General features: G+C 37.0%; 1 protein-coding gene across 5 annotated transcripts in view; it reads left to right on the top strand.

Moving 5' to 3' along the window:
- MLPH (melanophilin) overlaps positions 1-644 on the top strand; it is a 196,267-nt gene extending 195,623 nt beyond the window's left edge. For all 5 annotated transcript variants that reach the window (XM_053698853.1, XM_053698856.1, XM_053698855.1 and 2 more), the window contains one exon: positions 1-644. This exon is cut by the window's left edge and continues 480 nt beyond it. The gene's annotated coding sequence lies outside the window, so the exon portion shown is untranslated.
- Positions 645-12,907: the final 12,263 nt, after the last annotated feature.

Raw genomic sequence — 12,907 nt, 5'->3', positions numbered from 1 at the left:
TAACATGTATATGTTCTTGTATAGATCTATTAATAACATTTATATGCAACATAAAGGGACATGAAATCCAAACATGTCTTTCATTATTCAGACAGAGCATAGCATTCTAAACAACTTTCCAATTTACTTCTATTATGAAATTTGCTTCATTCTCTTGGTATTCGTTGTTGAAGGAGCAGCAATGCACTACTGGGACTTAGCTGAAGACATCATTGAGTCAATGACAATAATCATATACGTGCAGCCACCAGTTAGGAGCTAGCTCCCTTACCTAGCTCCCCTACCTAGGTATGCTTTTTAATGAAGGATACAGAGAGCAAAACACATTAGTTAATAGGAAAGTTGTTTCAAATTGTATGCCTCATCTGAATTATAAAAATGTAATTTGTCTGTCCTTTTTATGTTCTGTGTACCTAATATAAATATACCAATAATGCATATATATTGTTGTAAAAGGTGTCTATAGGGGGTTGTATCATTTAAAAGGCAGCAATTCAATATGTTACAAATATTTTTCGCACATTCATAATTACAGTACATATGATCATTTTTAAATAATGGGTTATTTAGTATTTCAGTTATTTTATGCAGAACTGATGTATGGCTGATAAAATATTTTGGAAATAAAGCATGTAGCTAAAATACCCCTCTGTAATTTACCAGCAGATTTTAAAGCCTCACACCTTATTTTACACAATCCACAGTGATCTACACTATACAAAGTAAGGATTCTTCCTCCAACACTTGCCTCATGTTAAAGCTGTAGAGGTATAGGGGTCGATTTATTAAATGCTTGGTAGACATGATTCGCTGTAGCAAATCATATCCGCCCGACATAGCTAAATGCCGACAACATACGCTGACGGCATTTAACATTACACAAGCATTTCTTGTGAAATGCTTGTGCAATGCCGCCCCCTGCACATTCGTGGCCAAGCACCACTAGCAGGGTGTTCCAATCATTCAGATCGGGATGATTGAAGTAGGTGGCGGACAAGTTAAGGAGCAGCAGTCTTATGACTGCTTCTTAACATCAGTTTCCGGCAAGCCAGAAAATTCGGGCGGAGACAGCAGCATTCACTGCTTGTTAAATCTAGCCCCTGGTCTTTACACATGCCCTAAAGGGACACTGAACCCAAATTTTTTCTTTTGTGATACAGATAGAGCATGCCATTTTAAGAAACTTTCTAACTTACTCCTATTATCAATTTATCTTCGTTCTCTTGCTATCTTTATTTGAAAAATAAGGCATCTAAGGGGTTTTTTTGGTACAGAACTCTGGACACCAATTTTTTATTGGTGGATTAATTTATCCACCAATCAGCAAGGACAACCCAGGTTGTTCATGAAAAATGGGCCGGCATCTAAACTTACATTCTTGCAATTCAAATAAAGATACCAAGAGATCGAACACAATTTGATAATAGGAGTAAATTAGAAAATTGCTTAAAATTTCATGTTCTATCGGAATCGCAAAATAAAAAATTTGGGTTCAGTGTCCCTTAAGCTGACATGCAGGCTACAGAATTAAACTGTTTCTACTCCAGAAAGACCCTTTAATAAATAAGCCCAGACTGCACATTTATTTTGCCAACACTGGGCACTTGGAGAATGCACTAAGATTTTATTAGTGTTGACAATTTCCTCATTAGCTGTAGAGAACTACACAAGTCACTCTAATAGTCTTTTCTATGTCGTAAGACACAGACAGACAAGAACACAGATTGAGACTATCCTCTTGACCTTATAGTAAACTGGTGGAGAACTGCAATTATCAATAGAATATTCCATCTATCTGTATTCTAATAATGAGCCTCCATTGTCCATGAAGTTATCTTAGATTGTATCCAGGAGAAGTGGACAATACGCTTTATAACACTTATCTGCTCTGTGTGGCTACAGGATATTTCAATGCTTTTACTTGGGTGACAGCCACACAATGACTGCATGATACAAACTGGTATTGATTCACACATTGGAGTTCTGTCATTTGACTCCAATCTCATAGGTTTATGTTTAACTTTCTTAAGAGTCTGTCCTTTTTCACCATGATCAACATAGACCTGTTTTTTTGTCATTCTCATTTACTCTTGTTCAGCAGCAGACTTGTCTATCATGTCATTTTCTCCTGTTGTCTATTGAGGTTTTGTGGTTACAGCAATAAATACAGTTCTTATTTTACACACATATTTTACAGCTTAATTTTATTGGCCATTGGGACTGAAATCTCAAAGACCTCTTAAAGGCCAACTCACTCTCCTCTGCAGCCCTTGCTTCTCTCAGTTTGAGATCTAACAAGGCGCATTTTTCAAATGGCATTTGCCTTTAACACCACAAATGGATAATCCTCAAAATAGACTCCAGCTTTGTAGGTTGGGGAGCAATATGTAACTATCAAACTCAAGCAACGTGATAACCAAATTAAGCAATCTTTTCCAATCAATATATATATTGGAATCTGGGTAGTTTATCTTGTCCTAATTAAGTTTCTGAGTCTTTGCCATTTTTGAATGCTGATGTTCTTCACAGTCTCTATTCTTGGAGTCCCTTTCTATACCTGAAATCCTGGTATTCCTCCAAGTGGCTTTCACTTCAAATTTTCTGTTCTGTCACAGTTTGTTTTTTGTGGGGTGGGTTTTTGTTTTTTTGTCTTCCATAAGCTTTTTTTTTTATTTGAGCGTAACAGTTATCCAGAGCTCTGAGGTTGCGCTAATCATTCTAGCATAAATCGCGATTGCACTCACAAGTTTGCATTTACTTTTAACTTGTAATACAAACTGAATTTAACTTGTGCACAAACGGCCTCAAAAACCCGATATCGCTTGTTCGTAAACTATAGCGCTCCACTCGTAATCTAGCTCTTAGTGTGTTAGGGGTTCCAATGAACAGGATTATTTTAGGGGACTGGACAACTGCAGGAGTGTTTGGACAATCATTCAATGTGAAAATGGCAGAGTTTTTTGGGATCTGCTTCTCCCTTAAAAACAAATCTTCAAGAATAAGCACTGCAAGGATCAATTACTAATTAACCAACTGGGTAACTCCAGGTACCATACTGTTTTATACCTTTGTATATACTGTATATTTCAAATACTTTAATTCAATACTTCTGGATTAATATAACATTTAGAGAAAAGACAAACTTTAAACAACTCCATAAACCAAAAACCTAAGTTGGGATAGAGATAAACTATAATAATATGTACTTTAATTACTTAACCTGCAAATTTATACTGCAGATCCTCGCCATTAACCCTTTCTTTTAAGTTTTAGAATTGTACAGCTCTAACTACCCCCACACATTTCCTTCTATGGCTGTATCTATATCGACCTTTGATTTGGTGGCATGCAGGACTTTAACAATCATTATCTGTTGGAGCACGCCTAGAAGCAAATAAGCTGCTGTGAACTCAGTTAAAATACATTGCCTGTGTTTCTGATGCGAAACACGGATAAGGGGGGTGGATCAGACTATTCCAGGCAGCATGGCTATGTAACTAATTTAGCTTATTTTTTAAAATAATTGCCAGTAATTTTTAAACATTTTTTTATGCAAACTATTTTTACGTAAATAGCCCTTTTAGGATATGCACAGATCTCAACATGTTTTATGGCACTAGTTTCCAGACCTTCATTCAAGCTTTGGACTGTTTTCACACTTCATTCCAAGTACCATTTCCTCCTTTCAATGAGAGGTTGCATCTCTGAAAGGTAGCAGATTAGGGTTCATTGTATTTGAAGGGCGATTTGTAGTTTTAAAAAAATCACATGCTCTTATTAATAAGAACTTGTAATTTTAGCAGTAGTGTCCTTCCAAGTCTATGGGGCATATTTATCAAAGTGCGAGTGGACATGATACGATGTAGCGTATCATGTCCGCTGCACATCGATAAATGCTGACAGCATACGCTGTCTGCATTTATCATTGCGCAAGCAGTTCACCAGAACTGCTTGTGCAATACTGCCCCCTGCAGATTCGCGGCCAGCAGGGGGTTTCAATCAACCCGATCGTATTCGGTCTGGTTGATTTCTGTCCGCGGCCTCAGAGCAGGCGGACAAGTTATGGAGCAGAGGTCGGAAACAAGGGGCATTAAGCTCCATTTGGAGCTTGATAATTCGGCCCCTATGTGTTCAAAAATGTATTTTCACTTTGTGTTTAACCACTTTGTGGGGGTAATCTCATATACTTGCAGGGTTGTTAGTGGTAAAAGTACATGCTTTAACAAATTAGAGCACGTACATTTTTTAAATATAATGGCTCCTTACAGCTGATGCAGGAACATCCTATAAAAGGGGTGTGCCCTCTCTACATCCTACCCCCAACAGGAAGGTTAATTTCTTCTGGTGTGTCTCTTTTACATAACTTTGTTACAGTATTGATAGGAAAAGCAGCTATTTCAATTGACAAAATAAAGGTAAATTATCTATTTTGTAAACAATATAATAAACTCCAGCAGTCAAAATGGATATCTGGGAACAGTGTCCCTCTAACTCAATGCCTTATCTTCCATACCCTTTTATCTGATTTTTCACGAGGCTGTGTCATACAAACTGCCATATTTTTGTGCTAATCCTTTTGCTTTGGTCTGCATTTTACAGACATAACTAGCAGTGGGGAAAGATGAAGGATTTACTTGTTAATGTATATTCTAGTTTACTTGTGAGCTCATGGGCGGCCTGTCATGAGGATTTACACAACTAGATGTGTAAAGTTACTTGGTCCTTTTCACATATTTTTACAACGTTTTATTGCTTCATTTATTATCTACTGAGACATAATTTGGGAGGAAACTCAGGAGTTGAATGTCCTGTTTGGCAACAGACTATTATAAACTTCCCTGTGAGTATGATTTGCTCTGCTTTGATATTAACCCAATAGTAATGAATCATTTTTTCCGCTGTCGTTGTCGCAACAAAATGAAAGAAAATTGGACTTTTGTACTCACTGTTAATTAATTTTCTTCACATTCTGATTGACAACCAATGATGACATTTATATTCCTTGCTTGCTGCTCCTTTTTGCTCTCGCTCTTTCTTTAACTTCACCTCCTCTATATTTTTTGCTTGGTTAAAAGTTTAAATGGGAAGGAGTGAGGGGGGGTGGTCAGTTTAAAGATTTTTTTTGAAGTTTGTCTTTTCTCTAAATGGTATATTAATCCAGTAGTATTGAATTAAAGTCTTTAAAATATACAGTATATACAGTTATAAAACAGTATGGTACCTGGAGTTGCCCAGTTGGTTAATTAGTAATTGATCCTTGCACTGTTTATTCCTGAAGATTTATTTTTAAGAGAGCAGCAGATCACAAAGATCTCTCCCATTTTCACATTGCATGATTGTCCAGTCTCCTGTAATAATCGTGTTCATCGGAACCCCTAACACACTAAGGACTAGATTACGAGTGGTATCAGGTTTTTGAGGCTGTTTGTGCAAAAGTTAAATTCCATTTGTAATACAAGTTGAAAGTAAAATTTACGCTAGAATGATTACCGCAACCTCAGAGCTCTGGTTAACTGTTACGCTCAAATGAAAAAAAATTGCACAAAACACATCACAAATACATTACAAAGTACAGTTATGATCATAATAACACAATCTACCTATTTAAACTATTAACCCCTAAACCGCCATCCCCCCACAACGCAAAGTACCTATTTAACCTATTAACTCCTAAACCGCCATCCCCACACAAAACAAAGTATTAATCTAAATAATCACTAAGCCCCCTAACCTAACACACCCTAAGTTAACCCCCATTACATAAAATAAAAAAAGACTATTACACTAATAAATTAATTAATACCAAAATTAAAAGTCCTAATCTAAAATTAAAATAAAAAATCCTACATAAAAAATAAAAGCTAAGATTTAATTTAAATAGAATATCTAAGATTACATAAAATAAAAAAAAATCTAAAATCACCAAAAAATTTAAATCTAAGATTACATAAAAAAATAAACGAAATTATCCAAAATAATAAAATTTAAACCTAATCTAATACCCCTATAAAAACAAAAAAGCCACCTCAAAAATAAATAATACTAAACTACCAATAGCCCTTAAAAGGGCCTTTTGTAGGGTATTGCCCTGAAGCAATCAACTCTTTTACCTAAAAAGAAATACAAATTAACCCCTAACATTAAACCCTCTCCCCACCCACGCAACCCCCCCAAAATAAAAAAAACTAAGGGGCTGATTTACCAACAGTCGGACGGACTTGCAATGTGGGGGGTTGGCGGTTTTGAGGTTAATACATTTTACTGTTATTTGCGATGTGGGGGGATAGCGGTTTAGGGGTTAATAGCTTAAATAGGTAGATTGCGATGTGGGGGGATGGCGGTTTAGGGGTTAATGCATTTTATTATTAGTTGCGATGTGGGGGGATGGCGGTTTAGTGGTTAATACATTTTATTATTAGTTGCAATGTGGATAGAGGGGTTTTGACATGTTGGGTTTATTTTTGGGAGGCGGGTTAGATTTCAATGGGAAATAGGTCTCAAAAGCTCCTTTTTAATCTTTTACACCTAGTTGAGATAGGTGTAATTTTTGTTAATGTATCGGCAGCCTCCGACAGTGTATTAACGGTTTGCGCGGTCATTGGAGACCTAGTATTATTTATAGATTAGCGGCTTCTGATACTTTCTATGGGACATGAAAATGTTTTCAGCAGCCAGAGTCCGGTTGCCGAAATTGAGGAATAACAGACCATTGGAAGCAGTCGGTGAATGATATTGCTTTCTGACAGCATATTTATAGGTTTGCAAGTGCACGCAAACATAATTATGGGGTCGATTTATGAAGCAGCGGATGCTGCTTCTGACCCACTCCGCTTCAGTTCCGCCTGAAACGGAAGTTAAGAAGCAGCGGTCCTAAGACCGTTGCTCCTTAACTTGTCCGCCACCTCTGAGGTGGCGGACAGCAATCAGCCCGATCGAATACGATCGGGTTGATTGACACCTCCTGCTAGCGGAACAACAACTGCTGGTGCAATGATAAATGCCGACAGCGTATGCTATCGGCATTTATCGATGTGCGGCGGACATGATTCGCTATAGCGGATCATGTCTGTCCGCTTCTTGATAAAAAAATTTTTTTATTTTAATATTTTTATTGAGGGTAATAAAGTATACAGCATACAGGTTACTCAATGGAACATATACGTATAAAACATTTAACATGAATATCTCACAGTATAATAGACAAACTGGGGAGCAACCTCACCACCACCCTCTATTTTTGCCCCTCCATAAATGCTCAGGTCACTTTTAGACCCTGGATTGCACTGCACACTAACTGAGGGGATTAGTGAGATACAGACCACTTTTGGGTCTGTAGATAACTGTCGCATAGAATACACAAAAGCATATAGATAAGCATCAAAAATTATCACAATGCTATCATGAAAAAAAACATCAATATAACCATGGTACGGTGGCATCACAAAACCCCCCTTTTATATGTAAAAGTTAAAATGGAGCATACCCCCGCATAAATAGGGTAAATGTTGGGGGATATATGATCAGGGCCTATTTAGGACCCAACGCGTTAATACAATTTTATATATACGTTAGGGATAAATTAGAGTCATTAACATCTAAGAATGTAGCTACAGCGCATTAATCAAAATAGGAGAAAATTAGCTTAACACAATGATGTATATACTCTATTAGAAACCTGACAGGCCCCACAAAGGCCATAAATTGATATCTATAAATATGCTTCCATAAAGTTGTGTGAAGGTAGTAAGCTATATACTTTCATAGGGCCACAAGTCACTAAAGTCTACGCAATTAAGATCTCTGTAGAAGCACAAAGTGTGTCTCTCCAGGCAAATAGCACCCTCTATGTGATAATAGCTATCTGTGGGACCTACAGTTGCCACATTGCTACTGTTTATATATATTAATTTTTCACAGCAATAGGCACACAAGAAAAATATAGTACACATGCCTGTGGAACATAATATTAGAGCTTAACAAATGCAGAAACATGTTTATATAAGCAGACAGAAAATATTGTTGGAGCATACATGGTAACATATAAGAGAACTCTCACTTAAAGTCGCAGGGCTAACATCTAAAAGGCACTAAATTGCATCAGATTACATTGCATCAAAACAACAGACATGTAATATAATATATATTGCAGGAGTCACAAGCACTTAGAAAATATCGCTACAGTTAGGTATGAGATAGGGAACATAATACTCTGCCAATTGCAATCTGTGTTTCTGATGACATACAGCCCAAACATTTAATATGAAGTGCTGACCAAGTTTACACATATTTTACAGCTATGCTCAGCTCGACAATAGCCCATATTCCCACATGTAGAAATATAAAAGTCACTCCAGAGAGGCATGCAACTTGAGCACAAATCTTTCAGAAGGAAAACAGAAACCAAACTAGTTCTAACTAAAGGAGTCCATCAATATAAATTGTGGCCCCCTAGACCTCTGTTTCAAACTTTATAATTGTCATTAAAGTGTCCAGGACCCAAACTCCAAAAGGTTCACCATTAAGAGGAAATAAAATACTAAACCAGACCTGAGGGTCTAGGGACCACCCCTATACTTAAGATGTCACCCAACACCGACTTTTGTATGGGTACAGGAGTCCTGAGTGCCTTCTGGTTGCTTGGCGGTCCTCCGCTGATCAAAGCCCCAGATCGCCATGCGAAAGGCAATGACTACTGATCGGGTGACCTCAGGGGGGTAATGTCTCTTAGACCGGAGCATCCAGAAACTTTGGCAGCGTTCCCAGCAGGTTGCATACATGCCTCCCGAGCCAACAAAGGGAGGACGAAGTCCCTCTCCTGGTTCCGCACCCACCGGCATCAGTGACGGGGTACCCGGCCAGGGATCCATTAGTGCCGCGATACCTTGTGGCTCCATTACCACTCCATAGTCCACAACAGGGGTAGCGCTGCATATTCGCGCCGCTTGGATTTTGACCGTAAAAGCGTCAAGCCTGTCACAAATTCTCCTCCCATATTCTTCCAGCAGGCCTTTAATACTTGTATATAGACCTTGGGCCTCCATGTCGAGTAGCGGCACAGCCTTCTCCAAGATGGCGGGTCAGCGTATGATAGGGAGCTGCGCTACAGTTCTTCAGCTCAAAATTGCTTAAATAGCCACCGGTTCTTTGTCAGCATATCCCAGGATTATTCCTATGTTATTGCCTCTCAGGTATTAGTAGAGTAGAGGGAATCTAGCTATTAAACAGTCCATTTTATAATGTTTAAGTCAGGAGCTCCTGTACAGTGCGTCCTGCAGCTTTGGCGGGTAGCTCCGCCCCCCTTCTTGATAAATTTACCCCTATGACTCAATAGAAACGAGCCCTTTTTCGGCTCCATTAAAGTCTATGGGAGAATGCGATTTCGCAATTGCAATTTCTCAAAGTCTATTTGTTACAGCAACTTTGTGAACGCTAGAGCACAAGCGTTTTTCTTTCAATGTGTAATACGAGCATCAATCTCTGAGGGCAAAAAAATTCTTCTAGCGGTTTTAATGATCCAACGCAAGCGCACACTACCATTCCAGTCGTAATCTAGTCCTAAGATTGGAAGCTCTCAGGTACCTCTTATTTGGATTAGCAGCTTATATGTATGGTTTGTATATGTATCAAATGTTGCCATTTTGTAAAAATAATAGTGTGTGAGGGTTTTCATATATAAATCATATTCTCCAGCAAATAACATATGGTCATTTTTATAAGTTTTAAAGATCTCAAGCAACAGGTGCCTCAGCTAGAAGTAGCAATGCAAAATGGAAGGAGGTTATTTAGACAAACACCACTTATCGTTAAATATTTAAAACAAGTACAATCATTGGTTAGAAATATAAAGAAAGAGCAATTTGGACATTGGGTAAATAAGAGATGTATTGCAGTCTATTATTGTTTACAGCACAATAGCAAGCTGAAGTATTAATAGAATTTGCTATTTCTGGCACATGTGGGAACTAGGTAGATTGATGGTGCAAAATAGCCCACTCACTATATTCTCCTTGAAACTCGTCCAGTGCGTAAGCTGAGACGTGATGAGTGGTGCTCTACCTCAAGCAAATAGCGTAATAGCAGAATGACTCCTAAATTCCACTGAAAAACAGTTTAATGAAGCTTTGTGTCATGATCGTCAGAGAGTAAACAGTACAAATCTGTCAGAGTCTATATGGTGATAAGCTCAAAATAATAGATTGTTCCATGTCCAGTAGAAAATGGGAATGTGCATATAAGCAATTAGGTTATTGAATATGTTGTTTATGCACAGAGAAAAACATTTATTTTAAGTCCTTACAACAATATCAAACTGCTTACGTACAGGGTGCTGCCTTAATGCTTAAGTAGATAAACACCCTGGAATATAAACCTAATATTAGCATGGTATACTGTATAAGTAAGAAGATGATATAAATAACTGATATGTTTGGCTACCTATGGAATTTTGCAGTGCTGTACAAATAAATAATAATATATACATTGCTAAGACTGGATTCTCCAGTGCTATAGACTAAAGTGATTAGCATCTCATGGCCCAGTCATAGTAAAGTAAAGGTCAGGAGTATAGTTTTTAATGCTTCCATTTGGTAGAGAATTCCTGAGAACTATCAGGCCAAAATAGGGAAATATTATTTTTCTCAGTCACACTAAAGAGCAGAACACATGTTCAAGTTTATTGCATTAAGGTGTTTCCTATATAATCTAAACTAGCAGAAAATTCATGTTCAAACACAGCTTATTTTTATGGGTCAACTCCCAGTGTCTCAACAAAAAATATGCATCCAAAAATATGCTGTATACATTGAAATATGTTTTTTATAGCATGATAACATATCCTTAATATTCTCAAGTTACTTGTTTTACATACATACATTAGGATTGCCATAAATAAACAGAATGAGAGAGATTACAAGCGCTTAGGACTTGAAACTCCGCCTCTGTCGCTCTAATATACAAGTACTATTAAACAGAATATTAAAGCGCCTAAGAGGTGGTACAGAACATAACCTTATTTATTAAAACAATGAGTGAACAGATAAAAAGATCAGGATATATTATAACTCAGTAATCGCTAAAATCCATAAAATACAATAAGCTTAAATACCTAACAGTTAAAAAATACAAAATAATAAAACGAAGATCGAACTCTGGCTGTTCTAAACTTCCTGTTCTAAACTTCCAGGCAGATCAAACATACGATCACCCAGATGGGCAAAAATGGCCAAACGCTAGGTGCACCTAGGATATGTAACATAGCTAGTTGAAAAAGGCTCCATTCAAGGGCCAAAACGCATTGACATATTGGTAAAGCCGAATTTCAATCTTTATACTTACTTTAGCGGTATTGCACTATTTGTTATATATGTTTACAGATCTCCTGCTGGAACCGATGCACTACCACTAGAGGATTTCTACTAGAGGATTGGTTACACTTAATTTTTGGACACATAACGTTTTTCACCATTTTTCTACTTTTCTACATTTTTTATTGTTTCACCATTTTTATATTTGCTCATTGGTTACTCTTTTAGTTGCATTTTTATATTTTGATTTTTTACTTTTATTTTTTATATATATATTTATTTTTTCACTTATATATTTTTTTTCACTATTTTGTTTATCATTATCTACATCATTGTTTCTTGCACTGGGATTTACTACACTAGACTGGATTTATCGGATCATTAACTGCACCAGACCAAGTTAAGAACATCGGATTTGACATTATTTCCACTTGTCACATTGGCACACACACAGACACTTATTTGGATGTCAAACCTTTAGCTTTGTTACATATCCTAGGTGCACCTAGAGTTTGGCCATTTTTGCCTATCTGGGTGATCGTATGTTTGATCTGCCTGGAAGTTGTTTAGAACAGCTAGAGTTCGATCTTTGTTTTTGTTTTATTATTTTGTATTTTTTAACTGTTAGGTATTTAAGCTTATTGTATTTTATACATTTTAGAGATTGCTCATTGCTGAGTTATATTATATCCTGATTGCCATAAATAAATAGATAATGAATATAGGTTAGTTGAGCTAGATTATGTGTGTCATTACCAGTAAAAGGCAAAAGAGATTTTTCTCATCTTTTAGCATCTACTATTGAAGAAACGTCCTATAATTTACCATATACAATAGTGTACCCTCTGGTGTAGTCCTTAGATTCTTTTGAGCAAGCCCACTTATCTTTAGTTTATAAATACTTTCCAAGGTGTAAAACAGTGTAAATGTACATTACATACATTATATATCATCACATTAGAGAATGTGAAAGATCGCTCTATAATAAATAGTTATCTGTGTGATAAGTAATTGATGCAATAATCTGATATAGGCAAGTGCTTCTTTAATGAGGGAGGGTGGGTGAACCTTATAAGGAGTATGATGATTTGACAGATGAAAGATTTATCTCAGAATAGATCATTTGTTGTCCTGAAAAAATGTTTTGATTGAGTTTGATGGAGGTCGATGAAATGAAGCAAGAAACAAATAGATTTAGTTGAACACTGAATGTCTAAGACTGGGCCTACAGAGGAACTAGTGGAATAAGACCAGAGACAGATTTTAGGTAGAAACCTGGCAGTGCTCAGATCTAATTTCTGATACAGGCAGATATGGTGAGTGGTCAGATACAGGTAGGGGGTGTTAGATACAGGAAGTTATCGCCAGTGGTCTGAGCCTGGTCAATGGTCAAAGACAATTTATATGCTGGTTCTGGTCAATAGGTTAGATACAAGCAGGTAATGGCCAATGTTCAGATATGGTAGAGTGCATAAGAGCACTACCAGACCCACAAGTGAAAAGGAAGGGAGCGTCACTGTTTTCCTATTAGAAACAAAAAAGAGGAGTAGAACTGACAATAGATTAAATTGCATTTTCTAAATATTTTTCTAAAACTGCAACAT

Source organism: Bombina bombina, chromosome 1, assembly GCF_027579735.1.
Source record: "Bombina bombina isolate aBomBom1 chromosome 1, aBomBom1.pri, whole genome shotgun sequence".
Lineage (NCBI taxonomy): Eukaryota > Metazoa > Chordata > Amphibia > Anura > Bombinatoridae > Bombina > Bombina bombina.
The sequence above is the reverse complement of the archived record's forward strand: the minus strand, read 5'-3'. Positions and strand labels throughout refer to the sequence as shown.